Raw genomic sequence first — 20,838 nt, 5'->3', positions numbered from 1 at the left:
ATTCTACTTAAAAAAAGTTTTTTTTTCTATGGTGTTTTTTTAACTGGACAGATCGAGAACTAATCCACTACGTATATGTTTGGCAGTGAGGCGGGTTTTTGCCTTACCCGGCCCTGCCCCCCGTCCTTAAACTTCTCAACTACTCGCTCTACCTATACATGCGGGTACTAAAATATTGTACCCTAACCCTTTTCTGTGGATAGTAAAATGTTGTACCCTAACCCTTTTCTGCGAGTACCCTCCCCATTCTTACCCATCCTATAACAATTAAATAATACTTTAAGATTTATATATTCATACATAAATTAAGATAAAAAAATTTAAAATTTATATATAAATTAAACTACAAACATAAAATTCATATAATGTCAAATAACATAAAATAAAATAAAAAACTAATGTCTGATCACTATAAATTTAACATGAAGTGTATTAGCATTATTCTAAATGTCAATCTCAATATCATTAGGAGCAACACTGTTGTTTTATGTGTCCTCTCTAGTATTATTAGCTATGAAATCATCTTAAGGCACCTATATTGAAAAAATTGAAAAATCTAAACAAACCATATATAAAGTACTTATTTAAAAAACTGAGCAAACCATTACAACATCAGTAATTAGATCCATTGCACATATATAAATCAACCAAAATTACAAAAGCTCTAATTCTCAATCAACATATATGAACTATTGCAACATGCCAACATCAATAATTAGAACCCAAAGCCAATAACGATTTAAAATGAAAAATACAAAATGAACTTTATGTAAACAGAACATTCACACTTCAATAAAGAATCAATCATAAAATATATTTATTTTTATATAAAATAATCTTAGAATCAATCATGAAAAATATTAGTACATAATATTGACAGAAATTATTAAAATGTAGATTAGACCCACTGCACATATATAAACAAAATTGTAACACAAATTCACAACTTCACCAATAAAATTACAATAGAAACTCACAACTTCACCAAGTAGAGATTCAATGAAATACAGATTCAGTCATTCATAATGTGAGAGAGAGAGAGGAGAATTTGTTTGCAGACAGATAAAATAGAGGAGGAAGATAGCGAGACGCTCAAAAGAAAGGGGCTCCGGTGACAGACTCACACAAAGCTACAGTGATGACCAAGTGATGAGTCTATGGAAGAAGAAAAGAACTTAACAGACTCACAATGTGATGAGAGAGAGATAGAGGGAGAGGAGTTTACATAGAGAAAAGGGGCTCAACAGAAGGAAGGCGGCGACGGGCCTAAGGAATTTACCTAGAGGAAAAGGGGCTCAGCAGGAAGGTAGCGACGGGCTCAGCAGCGGCAACGACGAGAGCTGTGAAGGTAGGCAGTGACAGGCTCAGTAGTGAGACGAGGAAGCTGTGACGACAATGAGAGCTATGAGATTTTCTGTAGAGAAGTCAAGAAGAAGAAAACTTTAGGTGAGGATGACTGAGTCTCTCTAGCGTGGCTATGGAGTATGGACTCAGACTAATAATTGAATCTGTAATGTGAGGCAAATTCTAATCCATAAAAGGTGTTTATATATATATATAGATACCCTGGGGCGGGTACACCTTAAACCCGACCCTGTTCTGCCCCGCTCGAACACTCGCCCTGAACGAAACCTGCCTCGCCTTAAATCGAGTTATTATTCGTCTTGATCGGGTAGGGACGGGTCAGGTACTCACAGGTTTCGGTACTCCTGCAAAGTCTAACCACCTATTGATACTCCATTTATTAAGGGTCAATCGCTTGTCAATAAATTGCTACGCACGCAAAGCAAGATTCGAACATCCTAATACTTACTTATACGGATGAGTGAGATGGTCACTCAACAAACTCAAATTAATTAAGACAAATATTAATTATTTTTAATATTAAAAATTCTTAGAGTTTAATTTTAATAACTTTATAAAATATTTATAATAATTATTATATATTTTTATTTAATTTTATTTATAAAAGTCTTTATATAATTTTATATATTATTTCGTGCGGTGGGTGAAGGATTCAAAGGAAGGGAAAGCTGCAAATCCAAAATGGAAATGAAAACACTTTGTTTATTAGTTGCTGATATGTGACTTTAGTCTTTTTTAATTCAAAAGGTATTATTATATGTAATAATAATTAGTTTTCAGGGTGATGAAAGAGATTTTTTTATTATTTTTTATCTAAAAAAATATATAATATCACACTTATTTTTAAAAAATAAACCTTTTAAATATACGGTATAATGTATAATTTAAAAATAATAAAATAAAAAATATCTAAAATTTTATAATAGTATTTAAAATTTTTAATAATGATAATACAAAGAGTCTACATCTATTAAATGAATTTTACATCTCAATTCAATAAGAGTAAAGTATTAAATTGGTCCTCTATGTTTGGGCATAATTATATTTTGGTCCTTAAAATTTAAAGTGTCTTATTTGAATCAAAAACAGTTTTATTTAGGTTCAATGTAGTCCCACCGTGAAGTAAAAGTTAAATAATTAACGGTGGTCGATAATATGGAGAACAAGTACAAGCTCCAAAGGGACAAAATTAAACATGGATGCATTAATACATTTATTTATCATTTTCTTTAATTCTATAAAAAATATTTTATTTAAATTGTAAGAAAAATGATAAATAAATCTATTGATGCATCCACGATTGATTTTGTGCCTCTAGAGCTTGTACATGTTCTCCATATTATCGACCTTATTCTTGTACTGCTGTCATGTAGGACATTCCGTTAATTATTTAACGTTGTCTTCACGGTGGGACTACATTGAAACTAAATGAAATTTTTTTGGATTCAAATAGGATACTTTAAACCTTAAGAACCAAAACAGGATTAGACCCAAACGTAGGGAACCAATTTAATACTTTACCTATTTAATAATTATCCTTTGTACGTCTTATTTAAATTTAAATTTTAAAATTTAATTTGTATATTTTTTTTCTCCTAATATATATTATTTTTGACAAAAAATAAGAAAAAAATATTAGACCAAAAAAATATTCTACCAAAAAATTATTATAAAGAGATTTATAATTTGAGAAGAAAATAATAAAAGCATTAATAATAATAAAGAATAAGAAATGAGATTCATATTAAAGAATGTTAGAAAAAATAATAAAATTTATATTAATAATAATAATACTAAAGAATGATGTTATCTTTAGGCTTTTAGTCTCCAGCTTTGGCCATTGTTTTTTTTTTATTTTTTTATTTTTTAAATTATCAAGTCATCAAAGAATAAAGAATAATTCAAGAAAACAAAAACATCAAGATCAATAGTAACTATATAAATCAAAATACATAAGAAAAAAGACTATTATATGATAAAATTAACATGAGTATATTTTTTTATTAAATAAATAAATTTAAGCAAAACAAAATTACACGTAAAGAGAAAAAGAAACAAAAAAAAAGAGTTAAAATATTCAAAGTGATAAAAAGATGGTTTAATTACTCTGTTGGTCCCTATAGTTTCGCAAAATTTTCAATTAGGTCCCTATACTTTTTTCCTTTTAATTGGGTCCATACACTAATTTTTTTTTTCAATTGAGTCCCTATACTTTTTTTTCCTTTTATTTGAGTCCCTGCACCAATTTTTATTTTTAGTTGAGTCCCTATACAATTAAGCCAATTACTTCTAAGAGGGACCTAATTGAAAAAAAAAATTAGTGCAGGGACCCAATTAAAAGAAAAAAATATAGGGATCTAATTGAAAATTTCACAAAACTATAGAGACCAACAGAGTAATTAAACCTAAAAAGATTATTTTTACAATTTTATTTTATCGTATTTATATATATAAGACTATAAAGTATAAAACAATGAACTTTTAACTAAATTAATTTGTATTTATTATATTCAATTTATTGATATACATAATATTAAATTGTGTGACTTAAATATCTAATCAAATTAATTTATTGACATAATTAATCGATCGTAATGAATTGTATTTAATAAGTTAAAAGAAATAAATTAAGAAAAACTCTCATAAACATGCCATGTTAGCTTTATCATTAAATACAAAAACTTAATTTTTATATAATAGAACAAATTTGGTATAAAGCGAATTTTTTCTATTTCAAATATCTCTTCGAAGTAGGGCTAGAAGTGAGTCGAGTTGAGATGAGTTAGACCAAACTCAAGCTCGGCTCACAAAAATTGAGCTTGGCTCATGATTCGACTCATTAACAATCGAGTCTATTTCTTAAGTTCAAATTCGACTCACTAAAAGCTCACGAGTTGGCTCGAGCTCACGAACTGGCTCAAGTAATAGAAATATAATCTATAATTTTATATTAATAAACTATAATTTATATATTTTAAAAATATCAATTTTATATATTTTTTATCTATCAATCAATTATAAATTTTTTATTTATGTCCTACATCAAAATTATATAAAAAAATAAATATAAAATTTTAAATAATTAAGATCATTATATATATATATATATATATGAGCTCAATTCTAGGCTCAAACTTGGCTTACCAGCTCAAGAATTTAGCTTATCGAACTATTAACTTGTCAAGCTCAAACTTGCCCATGAACTGACTCGATTCACTTTCATTCCTACTTCGAAGAGACACCAAATTAAAATTTGGATATAATTAAATATATAATTGATTTAGAAAATATATTGTTTTAGCATGTTTGAAAAGTTTTTGAGTAGAAAAAGAAATTTATTTCGTTAAAAGCTTTATTTTTATTTAAAACTCAATCCTATAATATATAATAATTATAATATATTAATAGATGTGAATCTAATTTTTTATTTGAAATTACTTTTAAATGAGTGACCTTTTTTACAAATCTATTACTCTAAAAAACAAATTTTATCGAAAATTTATTTATAAAAAAAATTAATATTTCAAATATTAAATATAATTATTGTAAAATTTTTTTGAAAATCAAGTTACTTTTAATCTGATTTATTTACAAATAAAACAAATATAAAATTTAAAATTCTGAAATGAATATTTATTTTTATTTATTCCAAACCTTTAAAAGAGAAGATCATTCTTGAATCTTGAGTGAATTCTTACAAAAAAGACTAGTGCGTACAACAGGATTAAATTCTTATTGTTGCAATTCCAACCACCAACGCTTTCAGTCTCAGAGTCTTCGTATTTGCTGTCGCACCCGCCAACCTTCCCCGGCCTCGCCTCCACCTTGCCATCGTCGCTTCCTCCGACCACTTCGAGGTGCTAAGCTTTTAATGGTAAAAAACTATCCTTTCTAAGTTTTAACTCGATGATGTCAACAAACTCGTGTAGTTATAAGATTTGATTCGATATTTTTGTTTGTTACCTAGATTATTTCTTTATCAATAATAGGCTTACCATTGTAATTATTTTTTTTAGTAAGAGTACATAAAGAGTACATAGTATATAAGGTGTAATAACTCAACAAATATTTTTTAAGGAGATTTTTCATTCTCTTCAACAATAAAAAGAACTTATTTCTCTCCCTCTCTTAATCCCTTCTGGTTCATCAAACTATCAATATCACAGCTTGAACAACTTAGGGCATGAGATTTTCTTCATTGTGTGGTGAGCGTGGAGAGCAAGCAAGCTGTGAATCAAATTAAAAAAAAGGTTGTGAATTGAGATTAATCCAATTTTGCCATTTTCTTTCTATCCCTAATTTTTCTTTTGACATTTCTTTTCCCCATTCTTACCTCTTCCTTTAAACTCATCCAATAGAGTTTGATGAGAGACTATTTCGCAAGATTCTTTCTTAGTGAACATAGCTGTTCCGATCAACGAGTTGGAAGGAAGAAGATCTGAATCCCTATTACTCTGCGATTCATTGATTTCGGTCCAAGATCATGTGACTTTTGACTTAGAAAATTTTGTAAGTTTTCAAAATATTGCTCCAATCAATGTGATATTGCCAAATGGGACCAAAACTGTTAGCACCATCATTGACACAATCACATTCTCTAAAAATTTTTTTCTAAAAAATGTTTTATACATTCCTTCTTTTAATTTTAAACTAATATATGTGTCAAAGTTAACCTTAAACTTACATTATCAACTGTTAATCAATGATAAGTGTTGTAAGATACAAGATAGATCCATATCAAAGATGATTGGTATTGCTGAGTGTATAGAAAGGTAAAAAACTATCCTTTTCAAGTTTTAACCTGATGATGTTGTCAACAAACTCGTGTAGTTATAAGATTTGATCGATAACTTTGTTTGTTACCTAGATTATTTCTTTATCAATAACAGACTTACCATTGTAATTATTTTTTAGTAAGAGTACATAAAGAGTACATAGTATATAAGATGTAATAACTCAACAAATATTTTCTAAGAGAATTTTTCATTCTCTTCAACAATAAGAAGAACTTATTTCTCTCCCTCTCTTAATCCCTTCTAGTTCATCAAACCATCAACATCACAGCTTGAACAGTTTAGACATGAGTTTTTTTTTCCTTGTTCATCAATTTAGGTAATTTGACTTTCAAATTATATTCTTTATTTCAAGAAAAAAAACAATAATAGTAACAGAATTGAATTGAATTGTACGCAGAAAAAAATAAAAAAAAAAAGAAGAATGTCATCAACGCCTACACCACGCGTCGTTTTAGGCCAGCTATGCAGCATAATGGGTCATTGGGTGGTGGTGCTGCTGACTTGCAGCAGGGAGCAAGAGTTGTTGCAGGCCCAAGAACGTGCAGCTGCTGCTGTGTCAATCTGAGAACAGCAGCAAGCTATGATGAGGCTGCGGCGCCCTACGACGTGACGTCAGTGGAAGTGGAGTGTTTGGCCACATGGATGCACCTTCAGGGTCTTCGTATTCGTTGCCGCACCGCCAATCTTTCCCGGCCTCGCCTCCACCTAGCCATCGTGGCCTCCTCCGATGACTTCGAGGTGCTAAGCTTTTAATGGTAAAAAACTATCCTTTTCAAGTTTTAACTCGTGTAGTTATAAGATTTGATTCGATAAAATTTGTTTGTTACTTAGATTATTTCTTTATCAATAACAGGCTTATCATTGTAATTTATTTTAGTAAGAGTACATAAAGAGTACATAGTATATAAGGTGTAATAATTCAACAAATATTTTTTAAGAGAATTTTTCATTGGAGGCCACTCTGATAAACACATCAAAAACGTCTTTTTTTAAAGACAGTACGCGTGTCACATTATTATTGGACGAAATATTAAACCGGTCAATAAAATATTTTGAATAAACCAAAATAAAATCAGTTTATTATAAATATGAGATCCGATTCAATTCGATCGGTTTACATAATCTGAATCAAATCATATTTAAATTTTTTATAAAAATGACAAATATATCCTTAACTTTTATTTAGCAGATATTTAAATTTATAAAAATATAAAATTACAATTAAATCCTTAAGAAAAAACCTAACCCTAGACTCTTGCTAACCCAAGCCCAAGTCAAGGCAAACCCAATCTCAATGGCTCATCAATCTCTCAATCTAACCCCAAAAAAACCCTACCCCTTCACTACCCACCCCACCTAGTAAGAGCTTGAGTCTCGTTCTCCGCTCTTGGTAGCAATCTAATGAAAACTAGAAATCACTTTCATAAGAGCTTCATTCATATAGCGCGTTCTCTTTTCCTTTTTCTCGCGAAGTCAATTGTGTAAGGGCGCAAACCACTTCTCTAGAATCCTCACCGCCGTGGTGCTCCCCCTCCGTCAATTCCAGTAGTCTCGTCATCCCCATTGTTGTATCCATCACTGAGCCACTTCCCCGCCCTTCCTCCATGATTGCGCACACCACTTCATTAGGTTTGCTAATCCCTCTTTCAATTTGGTTGAGTTTTCTTCTTGGTTTCACTTTTCAATTTAGCTCAGATTGATGTATTTCTTCTTGATTCGGTATATATAGTCAAGAATCAGATTTGGGATTTGTTTTCTACCTCGCACAAACAGAAAAGGAGCAGAAACAAGAAACACACCTCCGCGCTAGAATAGTTGCTGACGTTCCCCTCTACCCGTCAGTACCGGCTGCATTGTGCTTCCCTTGCCAGTGGGTCCATGGCCGATTTGCTCCCTCTTTCCTCTGGTTCTATTCTTAGGTCTGCTTAGCTTCTTGGTTCAGATTACTGGTATGTAAAAAATTCCTCCTTCAATTTTGTTGTGTTTTCTTTTTGGTTTCAGAATTGAAATTAGTTCCCACTAATCTTTTTCTTGTTGGTTCGGTTTCGATTTTAGTTAATGTGTTTGGTTTGTCTAAAAATCTCCTTTTCAATTTGGGGAAAATTTCTTTTTTCATTTCAGATTTTAATTTGGTTCGCATCATGATTTTTCTTCTTGATTTGGTTTCAATTTTTGGGGGGTTTGTTTTCGTTCTTGCCAAGAACACAGGACAAAAGGGGGTGAAGCAAAGGAAAGGCCTGCAAGACGCACCGATACCGCTGTGAAGAGTTGTCGCCGCAACGCGCCGCACCTCCATTCTGGGTCTTTCCTATCTGGTAGGTGTATATTATTCGTTGCTGCCGTCTTTACCTATTTCAATTTAGGGTAGAATCAGCTTTTTTCAATTTGGGTTCATACTAAAGATGTTATGCATTGTTGATTAATTTGTGGAAATAGTATTACTATATGTTAATAATAATTTAGATTTACATGTATGCATCTTAATATGTTTTGGATTGGTGTTTTGTATTTTTTCGGGAGGAATTTAGTGGACGTTGAGGGGTAGAGAATGATATGTGTGGTGAGTTGTGAATGTATCTATTGCCTATGTATGACTTTATACTCTTTTGGTGATTGAAATTTTGTTCTTTTATACAATTTAGTATTCTGTTTTTACTGTTTTAATTGTGTGCTAAATATGGGGCTTGTGTGTGGTTAATAAATAATAACTGGTCTTGCAAATGTTTATGCATCCTGCCATATGCTAAATACTTTAGTTGGTTTATGAGAGGTCCTACAGAAAGTTTCTTTTCCACATAATTTAACATGTTGTGGAGTGCTATTTTGGTTCCTTTGCTGTATTTAGATTATTGCAATGGATTTTCCATACTTTTTTTGAGAATGTTTAAATCTTCATTTTAATATGCTAAATCACTGATAACAAATCTCTATTATCCAAGTTTTAATCATATTATGCAAGTAAAATACAATGATATTAGAGTTAAAGATGCTAAATTACCCGACCACCTCCATTTTTGCTAAAGAGTGATCAAATTTAACATACCCTGGGTGGAAATATAAATCATTGTGTAAATTTACCCCGTGTAATGTGAATATGACTATGAGAATTTGAAGCTACTAGAATCTTTGATGTTTATGAATAGGCCCAAATCTCAAAGTTCTTGCAAATTTATGATATAAGTATTTGGACTAGAATACCTCATGTTTAGAATACAACATGCATGCATCTCGAAGAAGAGGGAGGTGACAGGTGTAATTTTGTAATGCTATGTTGCTACTAGGGGTGGAAACAGGCCAGGCCAGGCCAGGCTTTGCTCTTAACAGGCCTGGCCTGTCATACAGTTGATTGGCCTGAGCCTGGCCTGCAGTCTGTTATAGGCTCTTTATAAAGTACTAGGCCTGGCCTGTTATTCAGTCTGGCCTGGCCTGAAGCCTGTTAAAAGGCCTGCTAATTTTTTTTTACAAAAATAAAAATATTATTTAAAAAAATTATTTTTTAATAAAAATAGTTATATGTAATATGTCATATATTTAATATTTGTAAAAAATTTTAAACTTTTAACATATTTAAAATATACAAAAATATTTATAATAAAATATAATAAATTTAAAATATCTCATAATTTTATTAATAATAAATAATTATTTATATATTTAATTATATTTTAACAGGCCCAGACAGGCCTGACAGGCCTATAAGGCTAATTAGTGAGCCTGGGCCTGGCCTATTAATGTATTAAGGCTTTTAAAAGAGCCTGGGCCTGTACCTATTTTATAATAGGCCAGGTCAGGTCAGGCCAAACACAGGCCAGGCTGCAGGCCCCTGGCAGGCCGCCTGGCCTTTTTCCACCCCTAGACTTGCTACATTAGTTATTAGTTCCTGATTTGCATGCTATAGCAACTTCTTTTGGGTAAATTTACTTGAGCTTTTGTAATAAGTTGTCTGTTAATTTTCAGCAGAATACTGCCAAAGCAGGAGAGAAGAAAATAGGAATGCAATCAAGTGGTACTAAAGAAGATAACATATTCTCCCTTACAAAGCAACTTTCTCTAAATTCCTTTGGCAAAAACAAGTCTTCAAATAGCTAGATTATTACGATAACAAAAGCTAGTTTCTTATTTATTTCTTCATTTTTGGTGTCATATCCCCTTGTTCAATGTTCGCGAGTATCTCTGTGATTTTGTCTAATTAAATTGTGTTATACCTATGATCATATTAACATTATTATGTGCATGATAGAAAAATAGAAAAAAATAGGTTTAAAAGAAAGAAATAAATTAAAAATAACCTAAAAATATAATTTTTTACAAAAAAGATTAATATATATAAAAAAATAAAAAATAAAAATGATAATTAAAAATATGAGATTTTATTAATAGTTATAATATTATATTCTTTTAAAAAAAATGTAATAGGTTTGGGGTTGGTTTCTATAATTATGATTTTTACTTGTTAGCATTCTCTACATTATACTTTAATGACATCAATACATGTTCAAAGTATAACTATTCAAGATTTTTATTTCTCTACTGTATGTCTGAAGTTAGAGTTTTTGTCCATTTGTATCACTGGATTAAAAAATTATGTAAGATTCAATTTAAAAAAATACGATAAAAGACTATTAGAGATATTTTATTATCAAAAAAGACCTTTAATATAAAAATTATTAAGTGAGAATAATTTTTATAATATTTATAAAAATTAAATTTTTAAAATTTTGAATGTATATGTAAATTATAGTCTACTTATTATTATTATTATTATTATTATTATTATTATTATTATTATTTAAATTAATGTTGCCAATTTTTTTGTAAGGATTTATACATATTTTTAAGTTGATTTGATTATAGGATTTTACAATGTGAGATAGAATTAGTATGTTATAATTGAATCGAGTTCTTTTCATAATTTTCTAAAAATAATAACTAAAAATATATAATTTAGATGTAAATTTTGAATAAAAAAATACTTTATTCATTAGTATATATTTGTTATATTTATTCATTAGTATTTAACTCTAAATTATAATTAAGAAAATATTAATTGCTATGTTTGATTATCTAAACCGATCAGTCGTAGATATGTATGTATATGCAGATCTGATCTACAAGTCCACATATTCACACACCTAATAAATGAAGAGTAAATTATTTGTACAATTATAATATAATTTATATTTAGTATAATTAGTAATAAATTAAAATATTATCTTTCTCCGAATAATATAAGGTTTATCTATCTTGTACCATATTAAAATTATAAAATTAGAAAGAAAATAAAAAATATCATATCCAATAATTAATTTGTTTAGATATCCAAATATCAAATAATTTAATATAATATTAATTATTTAATATTAATATATGAATTGGTAGTATAATTGATAAATAAGATAAAAATATTTAATTTAATTTATTTAATATTAACTATATAATTTGATTTATTTAAAAATATAAATCTTAAATGTTCTACTATTTTCATTCTATTATTATTATATTTATTTATTAGCATTTAATTTTAAATTATAATAGAGTTGTCTTAATTTAATTTTAAAATAAATGTATAAATAAAAAAAATGTATTAGTTATTCGGAAAATTATGAAACCCTACTACGCTCTGTGTTTTTCTTCTACGCTCTTTCATTTCTTCATTTTTGCTTCCACATTTTCCTCTTTTCCTTCCCCTTCCATCCACTTCTCAGATCTCTGAATCCCCACTCTACTTGACCATCACCACTGCCGTTTTCTCTTCTCCGGTCTCGCATTCCCATTGCCTCCCCACATCGCGACAGTCTTCTATTCTCTTCTCCAGGTCTCGCATCCCCAATGCCTCCCCACGTCCCTTCGTTCCTTCTTTTCACCTCAACAATTACAGCTACTGCCGTTGAGATTACGGAGACAACATGGCCTACGCGTAATAGTCGTTCAGTGTAGATTTGCCTCCAGAATCTGTTAATGCCTTGTTTGATGGATGTTTTATCTAAGTTTGCAAGACATTTCTTTCCTTGCATTATTAATTTGTTTCAGTTATAATTTTGGAAATACAGAACATTTTATAGGTACAAATTTCATGTAGAATTGTTTAATTTATAATCGCTATTCATTCTCTATTGGAAGCAAGCAGCTTGATTCTCTGCTTTGAAGTCCTTCAAAGTCCACAGTAGTTATATATGTGCTGTAGGATACTTATGTGAAGATAATTGAGTGAAGATATTCCAAATTGTTTCGGTATCAGCTTTTCAGGCTGTCTTGAGCTTCCAATTCCAAGCTTTTGAGTTTCATTGTTTTTTCACTCTAAGATGTCTGTTGAATTTAGAAGTTAATTATCATTGACAAACATTGGATTGAACTAAATTATCATTCTGTATTATCTGTGTATTGTGTTTCAGCAAAAAGAAAGTTTTGATGAAAGCAACAATGCACCAATTAGAATGCAGCAAGGAGTCTCCCAATGACGAGGATTGAATACAGCAAGAATGCAACATTACAGCCTTCTATAAGTAGTTGAAGCTCTGAAGAAGAAGTAAAGAACAAGTACAAGTAAAGAAGAAGCTTTGTAAGCCATTAGAAATAAGATTTTGATTTTGATTTTTTTTTTGCGTGTTGAAGCTCTAAAGGAGTGGCTGCATTTTATAGTTCAGACTTTGGTGTAACTATGGCGGTGAGTTAAATGTTTCTCGTGGAATGCAATGGCAGTTGCCAACGACTGTGTGATGCATGGAGCCTCTGTCTTTGGTAGTTGTTATTTGGTTAAAATGGTTAGTGTTATATGGCCTTAACTTGTATTACCTGCTATTTTTGGAAGATATTTACCAATGTCATAGTGGCTACTAAATGTAACATTCACATGGCTGAGGTGTGTGCTGTAAAATATCAAGAAAACTCTGAATCTTGGATTTACCTCCAGGTACAAATCTAGTTGTAAAAATGGTGAAAAAATAGTGTTCAAACAACAACTGGAATTATGTAAATCATGCACATATGCAGAAACAATCTTTTTATAAAAATACCGAGTGAAGAGTACTGTTATTTGAACATCTAAAATTTAGTGAAGCTTTCAATGTACCTAGATGATTAATCCAATATTAAGTTCATATTAATATTCAGTTTTGTGTAAAACAGTGCCATGCAGCATTTCATTTAAAAAAAAAAAAAACACAAGAATAGCATTATGCTGTTGGTGAATTCATTCGTTTAGTGACATAACTTGAGCCTAGTTTTTTACACTTAACTAAATAAAAGAGCATCAAAACCACTGAAAGATTTTCCTCCTTGAATTCCCTGTTTTGACAAAGGTATTACAATGAAATGTTCTCATCAAACCAATAAATATTTAACGTGGGATACTTGAGTTTCCACTCTCGGGCCGCAGAATCCACCAGAACCCTTGCTGCTGATGCTCGAGTTGGTGCCGTGGATACTGTCTCAACCACCTCTTCATTGCTTAACACATCCCAGACCTGCACAAAATACCAAGATGGATATTAAGCATAAGTAGCCTAAAAAGAAACACAGGAACTAGTTAAAATTTTTCAAGTGTTGGATTCAAATTCACCATATCACATGTCTATTCACTTACAAAAGTAAACATACACATAGATGAGAATGACATGCTTTTCTTGCTTACATGGGTAGAACTATTATGCATAGCAAAATTTTCCTACAGCAAGTTATACATAGCTTAAACTAAGTTACTTTGATTTGATGACTTTCACATGGACCAAAACAACAAAACAAGAAAAAATTATGCATCTAGGAAACAGAAAATGCTGCAAATGCTCTATGCTGAGAGACTTTAGCGATAATTGTAACATTACTGTGGCAACTGAGACCACAAGAACAAATAAAAGCAAATATATTTTCGAAAGTATTACTCCATCAGAGGCAAGAACAATGAACTCGTCTTTGTCTGTAAGAAGCGGTGAGAAAATTCTGGTATAGAAATGACACCGTAATCCTTCAAACAAAAATCGCCAAATGCTCTAGCCATTGCTAATCTAGGTGCATCATCAAAAGGTAACCACACCCTTGGAACTTCTGGTTCATCTTGCAAAGCAAATACCCTGCCCTTGCACCTTTTGATTCTTTCAGCTTCCCCTGTAAAAAATTCAGATAAGCTATCTCAAAGCAAAAACATAGACTGAACTGAGAAAGGATGAACAATGATGAGAAAACTAACTTGGCAAATCAGGTTTCAAATCAATTGTCAACTGAATTGTCACCATGGAGTCATTGCTGTCATTGGATCCCATGATTGCTCGGGAATCTCCTATGTTGCTCATGAACAGAATTGATCCCTGGAAAGTGAACAACATAGAAATGTCAGTGAAAAGAAGCAATGAAGTATATGCAGCAATTGAATGCACTGCTCATTGAGTTGTTACCTACTTCACTATGGTTACAGCCGTTCTCCCACTACAGAAACAATCCAGATTCGGATGAGACCTAGCTCTTTGTCCATGGCCTTATATGCCTTCATGAAAGCTTCTTTTCACATGGAATTTACTAACATGTGAAACCAAGTGATAGAATATACTAAAAATATGTAGGATGATTGGTCCCTCCTCAAGAATCACATTGACAACATCAAACTCTGAGGCTCCTGACATTAATTTAATCCATAAACTATGCATTGGAAAACTAAACTTAAGTAGAAAAAGCAGAGAATACAAGAGGTTTCAATTTTCAAAAGGGTTAACAACTAAATTTCTATGCATTTTCTTTCACAGAACAGAACATAAATCTTCATAGAATAGAATATCAAAATAAAGAGCAAGGCAACACTGATAGTGTCCAAGTTTTCTCATTCCATAGCAAGGAGGAAGAATATAAGGAACAAAAACCAATCTTTTTTAGACAAAAGACAAACAATTTTGGCCTAGAATATACACAGACAAGAAAGGACACCAATTTATAAAATGTAGAAATGAGAAACAAAATACAAGAAGAAATAGCCTTAAACAAATTAGCATAAGCATTGATAGAGTACACCACCTATATAAATAAACCACATAATGCTGTTTCATCCAGCAAGTGCTAATCACTATATCCAGATCGAATTATCCATTACGTCTGGCTTTTAATTACAAGCCATGATACGGATTTGGATTGAGAATATTCAAATTTTATTATCAAAACTAATGAGGCCTGATGTAAAACACAAGAAAATATTTGCATATTTAATCTGTTATTGAAATATTCCTAGCCAACTAAGACAATAAACCTGTCATGACAATTGGAAAGTAAAAAAAAAAATAAATCAGTTTAACAATCTGTTACTGCACCTATTTCAGAAGCTATTCATATTCATACTTCATTTATACACTGCTTTTGACAGAAAATTGAAGGATGGCAAAAAAAACATAAGGGTCCTGCAATAGGGATCGATCTTGGAACTTTATTGTTAAAGCTTAAGACAGTAATAAAGCAAGAATTTTATCTTCTATGGAAACGTCAGTTGAAGGAATTGTAACATTAGACTACCTATTCCTTCTTTAGAATATTTGCTTTGCTAAATGCTAATGTATCAACTTGAATTTACTAATGCTAATGCCACATATACTGTTATGAAAAAATGCTATGCATCCTTTTTTATTTGCCCAAAATCAACCCGTTAAGTAGGTGGTCTATAAAAATATAAAATCCTAAATTTTTGTTGCATCTTTCTAGCACTTTAAATTCGGACAGGAACTCTAGCTATGTAACATTGTTTTTCTGGTATTACTTTTCTCAATTGAATTTTACTTCATTTTCTTTTCCGTTCCAATTTTACCTCTGCAATTATATTTTTTTATATTACTCAAGATGGTTTTGGGTTTATTGATCCACTGGTGCTCAAAATAAGAGATATCATGCATTGGAATTGGCGTGTTGACTTTCGTTTGATTATGAGAGATGCAAACACGGTGGTAGATACTATGGCAAAGATGGCGATGAAGTTACAACTTTCGCATGTGGAGCTTCTTTCACCTTGGGAGGAGTTTAAGAGTAGTCTTAAACGGGACTGTCCCTCTATTTAAGCAGTTCTTTGTTTTGTTTTTTTGTTTTTCTTTATTTCAGTCACCAAAAAAAAAATATTACTGTTTCCCTTTCATCACTACTTCTTATTTCAAAATCAATTTCAATTTTAGTTACCAATTTTTTGCATAACCCATTTAATTCTGTTTGATCCCAATTATACAATTATTAATAAAATAGTAAAAAATCCCAATTTTGGCTTCAATCATTCGTACAGTTCATCTTTTTATGAATACCCATGTGCCCATATTGGTGATCTTCACTCAATGTGATTATTTTTGACAAAAAAATCAAACACAGCAACCAAACACAAAATATTACCCTCTTGGGGCCAGTTGCTGCTCCCATCATAGCAGCAAGCACTACCGTTGACCCAACAACAACAAAAACAGCTAGAGCTACAAGTATTTCAACAACAACAGCAACTTCAAGTATTGCAACAATAACAACAACTAGAACTACAACTATTACAACAACAACAACTAGAACTGCAAGTATTACAACAACAACAACCACAGGAGCAGCAGCAACTACAACAACTGTCAGAGAGTGAAGACAGTAAGAGTGTCGGCCCTTCTTGATGATCTTGTCTCATTTTTGCAACTATATATATGATTTTTCTTCCCTTTTTTTTCCGATGATCAAAGAATATTTCGTTCTAAGTATGTTTTTTTTTGTTATTGTTAGTATGTATTTTCGGGTTGATTATAGGGTTATTATATTGATAATCATAATGATGGTAGTTCTGGGTTTAGATTATTATAAACAGCGAGCGTGAAGTTGAGGGAAGCTGCCTACTGGTCATGGATTCTGATAATGCTCTGACAGATTACTTTCTTGGTTGATGGCATATGGTTTTGTAAATAGTAGGGTGGAAATGATAAGATGATAGTTTTCTTTTCTTTTTCCTTTTGGTGATAGACTTAAATTGAAGGATTTTGCCATTGACTTGCTCCTCTGTTTTTGAGCTTGTCCATCTAATGATCTACTTGACATGCATGTGTGCCATGCATGCTACATAAACAAAGAGTTTATTTTTTTCATTCATGTTAGGTATGGCATTAATTTTTCATGACTGCTAGGTAAACAATGACCATCTTAAACAACATGAACAACCACTAATCAAATAAAAATATACTACATCCTAATTTAATACTACTAATTAAATTTAAGATTAATTTACTCTTTTAATCCTATTAATTTATATTGTTCACATATTGTTCAAAAATGTTGTTGGTTACCTGTACTTTTCTAATTTTTCATTTGTGTTAATATATGATGCTGGTTTGTGCTCATATATTGTCACATATTACGTAATTAATGATGGTATGCAAATGTATCTAATTCTTACCTATTTAAGCTAGTTGATCATACGATTTGGTAGCTTTGCTTAATATGACTCCGGCATTAGTTGGATCCATATGTGAATTGTTAAGAATTTATTTCCGTGTGCTTGAATTTCTCATGCTTTTTGTTTTTATATTTTTATTTATAACGAACTCCAAAAATCACATAATCTCAATTTGGGCATCAATTTAAATAATTGAATATATTTCTGTTTTCTCAAAGTAATATGATATGTAGACGCAGTCACCACCTTTTAAATACTTGATTCATGAATTATCCTCCGGCCTTTTTCTGTAAGTACTACGAACTGTAAAATCACATTGTCATTAGTTGGAAAACGTATGAAAAGAAATTATTAAGGCCACTTCAAACACTTTGGACCGATTCTATACTCTTGTATTGTTTGGAGTTTTGAAACTCCTTTACACTATTAACATTATAATGTACGTTGGTGTAATATTTTAAGAAATTCTATTAATAAAACTTTTCATGTATATTGATAAAACCATTTAGTAATTAATGTATTTTTTTTAAATTACAAACACATTAATTATAATTTTTAAAATATATTTTTTTAATAAAATGGCAATTATGATTATTATTGAATTTTTTATTTTGATGACTTACTATTGAAAATTTAATATATCTTATTGGTATATAAGTTATTAAAATTATTAAATTAGTTTATAAATTCTAATTAATTAATAATTTTTATTTTTATTTATTTTAATTATTTATTTGATATTATAATTTATCTCATAATATTTAGAATTTTTTAAATAAATAATTTAATTATTTTAATTACCAAAATAAATAATTTGTAGCGTATTTACGAATTTATATCACGTTTATTTATCTCGTTTACAGTGTAACGAAATATGTGTATTTTTTCAATTTTTATATATCTTGTTTACACATAAAAAATTATCTCGTTTATAGTGTAAACGAGATATATGTATTTATTAATAATTAAATATAATTTTTAAAAATAATAAAAAATATTAATAATTTAAATTAGACTAAACTTTGTAACAAACTTTGTACAACTAACTTAAAGTAGAAAAAAATCTATATTCTATGCCAATAGAGTCGTGATATTCATTAACTGTGTCATCAAATAAATTACATATATTTAAATTATATTTCAAATTATATTTAAACAAAATTTAAAATATATATAATTTAAATTTAAAAATTAATACTCAAAGAGAGTACATAAAAATTTAAAAATTCTGTCCGTTAAAAATTATATCTCAGTTAAAAATTTGAAATATTATTTGAATTGATTTAGTATAAATCCTAGTAAAAAACGATCAACACGTGGAGGTAAATGAGTGGAAGAAGCAATAGTTTTACTAGTTAGAAAAAAAAAATAACCATGTTAATAGTGGGTAGTTTAACTATGTACTCATGTGCTTCCTCAGTAGACGTGTTAACGTGTTCGATCTTTTCTATTATTTAAAATGAACGATTTATCTTCAAATTTTTTATTTTTATAAATTAAATAAATGTAATAATTACCAAAATAAATAATTTAAAAAATATTTACCGAAATAAATACCCCTCTTATCTTGTTCACGATCATTTTGCATGTATCTCGTTTACACGAAGACAGGTAGACGCGACACGTGTATAACTCGTTTACAATGTAAACGAGATATAACGGTAAACAAGATACATATATTTTTTAATAATTTTACTCTTAAAAATTTTTACCCACTATGAAATTTTTATAAAATGACTAGTACATAAACTTGCGAAAAAGAAAAAAAAATGATATATATATACAATAAAGTATAAATTGTACCTTTTCTCTTTCACGTATCGAAATTCTTTAACGTTTAAGAGTAAAAATCTTTAAAAGTAAAATTATAAAAAATTATTTTATTTAGAATGAAAGTAATGTAATTAAGTGTAATTTAGTTAAATGTGATTAAAAATTAATTGAATAACTATGTACAGTAAAAAATTGATATTATTGAAGGATAAAATTAAAATTTATTTCTATTGTCTCCAATGTTTTCGTCCTATTTACATCCTTAATGTTTCAAAATCGTTTCTCATCGTCAATTCTATTAACAGATCCCTAACGGCAGGATAACATTGAGCCAATTTTAAAATCGGGTTAAGTACTGAAATCGTCCCTAAGGTCTGGGGTGAAAATCAAAATCGTCCCCACCCTTTTTTGTTATTAAAATCATCCCCAACGTTACAAAACGTTATAAAATCGTCCTTTTGTCCATAAATAAAATTTTTCGGACAATTTTACCCTTATACAAAAATTAAAAAATTTCTCCCCCTTCACCACTACCCTCTGTATTATCATCAACCCTCTGCATTATCATCATCATCACCATAGCTACACCATAACCACCAACAATCCAGCAACACCAACAGCAACAATCAAAATCAAATCAACAAAAATTTTAAATTAAACAATTCATCAATCATTAACTATAATTTCAGATCCAAAATTAACAACATAAATTAAAAAATTTAAAAAAAGAAGTACAGGATGAACAAGAACCCACCACCACCACCACCACCATTATCATCATGGTCATCGTCATCATCATCATCATCATCATCAGAACAACAAAAAAACCAGAAACCACATGAAACCACAAGAAATAAAAAACCAGAAACCACAAGAAACCAGAAACCAGAAACAAGAAACCGGCGAGGAGCAGCGGTGGCGGCGGCAGCGAAGAGCGGCGGCGTCCGTACGTGAAACCCTTCGCGTTCCCGAAACCCTTCCCCCTCTTCTTCCCGAAACCCTCCCTCCCCCCTCTTCTCCCTTCGCGTTCCCTTCCCCCTTTCCCCGAGGAGCAGAGCGGCAGCGGCAGCGAAGAGCGGCGGCGGTAATGAAGACCAGTGGTGGTGGCGAGAAGAGTTCCCCTTCCCCCTCTTCTTCCCGAAACCCTCCCTCCCCCCTCTTCTCCCTTCGCGTTCCCTTCCCCCTTTCCCCGAGAAGCAGAGCGACGGCGGTAATGAAGACCGGTGGCGGCGGCGAGGAGATGATTATTCATCTGCTTCTCACGTTCCATGAATAGAAGAAGAAGAAGAAGAAGAAAGTGGTGGTGCAGGGCGGCAAGGCGGCGACAAGGCGGTGCGATGGTGCGGCGGTGGTGCGGTGGTGCCCTTCTCTTCCCCCTCCCCCCTGCTCCCTTTTTCTCCCCGCCCCCTCCCCCCTTCTTTCTTTCTCTTTCCACCCCAACCCCCCGTTCTCTGTATCTCTATCCCTTTCTTTACTTTATTTTTTATTTATTTTATTTTATAATTATATTTATTTTATTTTATAATTTTTTTA

General features: G+C 30.8%; 1 long non-coding RNA gene and 1 pseudogene across 1 annotated transcript; one reads left to right on the top strand and one right to left on the bottom strand.

The window, feature by feature from the left end:
- The first annotated feature begins 7,550 nt into the window (after positions 1 to 7,550).
- LOC107626433 (uncharacterized) lies at positions 7,551 to 10,416 on the top strand. Its single transcript, XR_015902744.1, has 4 exons — positions 7,551 to 7,790; positions 7,891 to 8,080; positions 8,363 to 8,476; positions 10,119 to 10,416. It is a non-coding gene; the product is annotated as an uncharacterized LOC107626433 (long non-coding RNA).
- Positions 10,417 to 13,462: 3,046 nt separating this feature from the next.
- LOC107647297 (putative protein phosphatase 2C 52) lies at positions 13,463 to 16,776 on the bottom strand (annotated as a pseudogene).
- Positions 16,777 to 20,838: the final 4,062 nt, after the last annotated feature.

The sequence above is a fragment of the Arachis ipaensis genome, chromosome B1, assembly GCF_059453495.1.
Source record: "Arachis ipaensis isolate K30076 ecotype BB chromosome B1, ASM5945349v1, whole genome shotgun sequence".
Taxonomy (NCBI): domain Eukaryota; kingdom Viridiplantae; phylum Streptophyta; class Magnoliopsida; order Fabales; family Fabaceae; genus Arachis; species Arachis ipaensis.
This window is presented reverse-complemented; position numbering and strand designations above follow the sequence as displayed.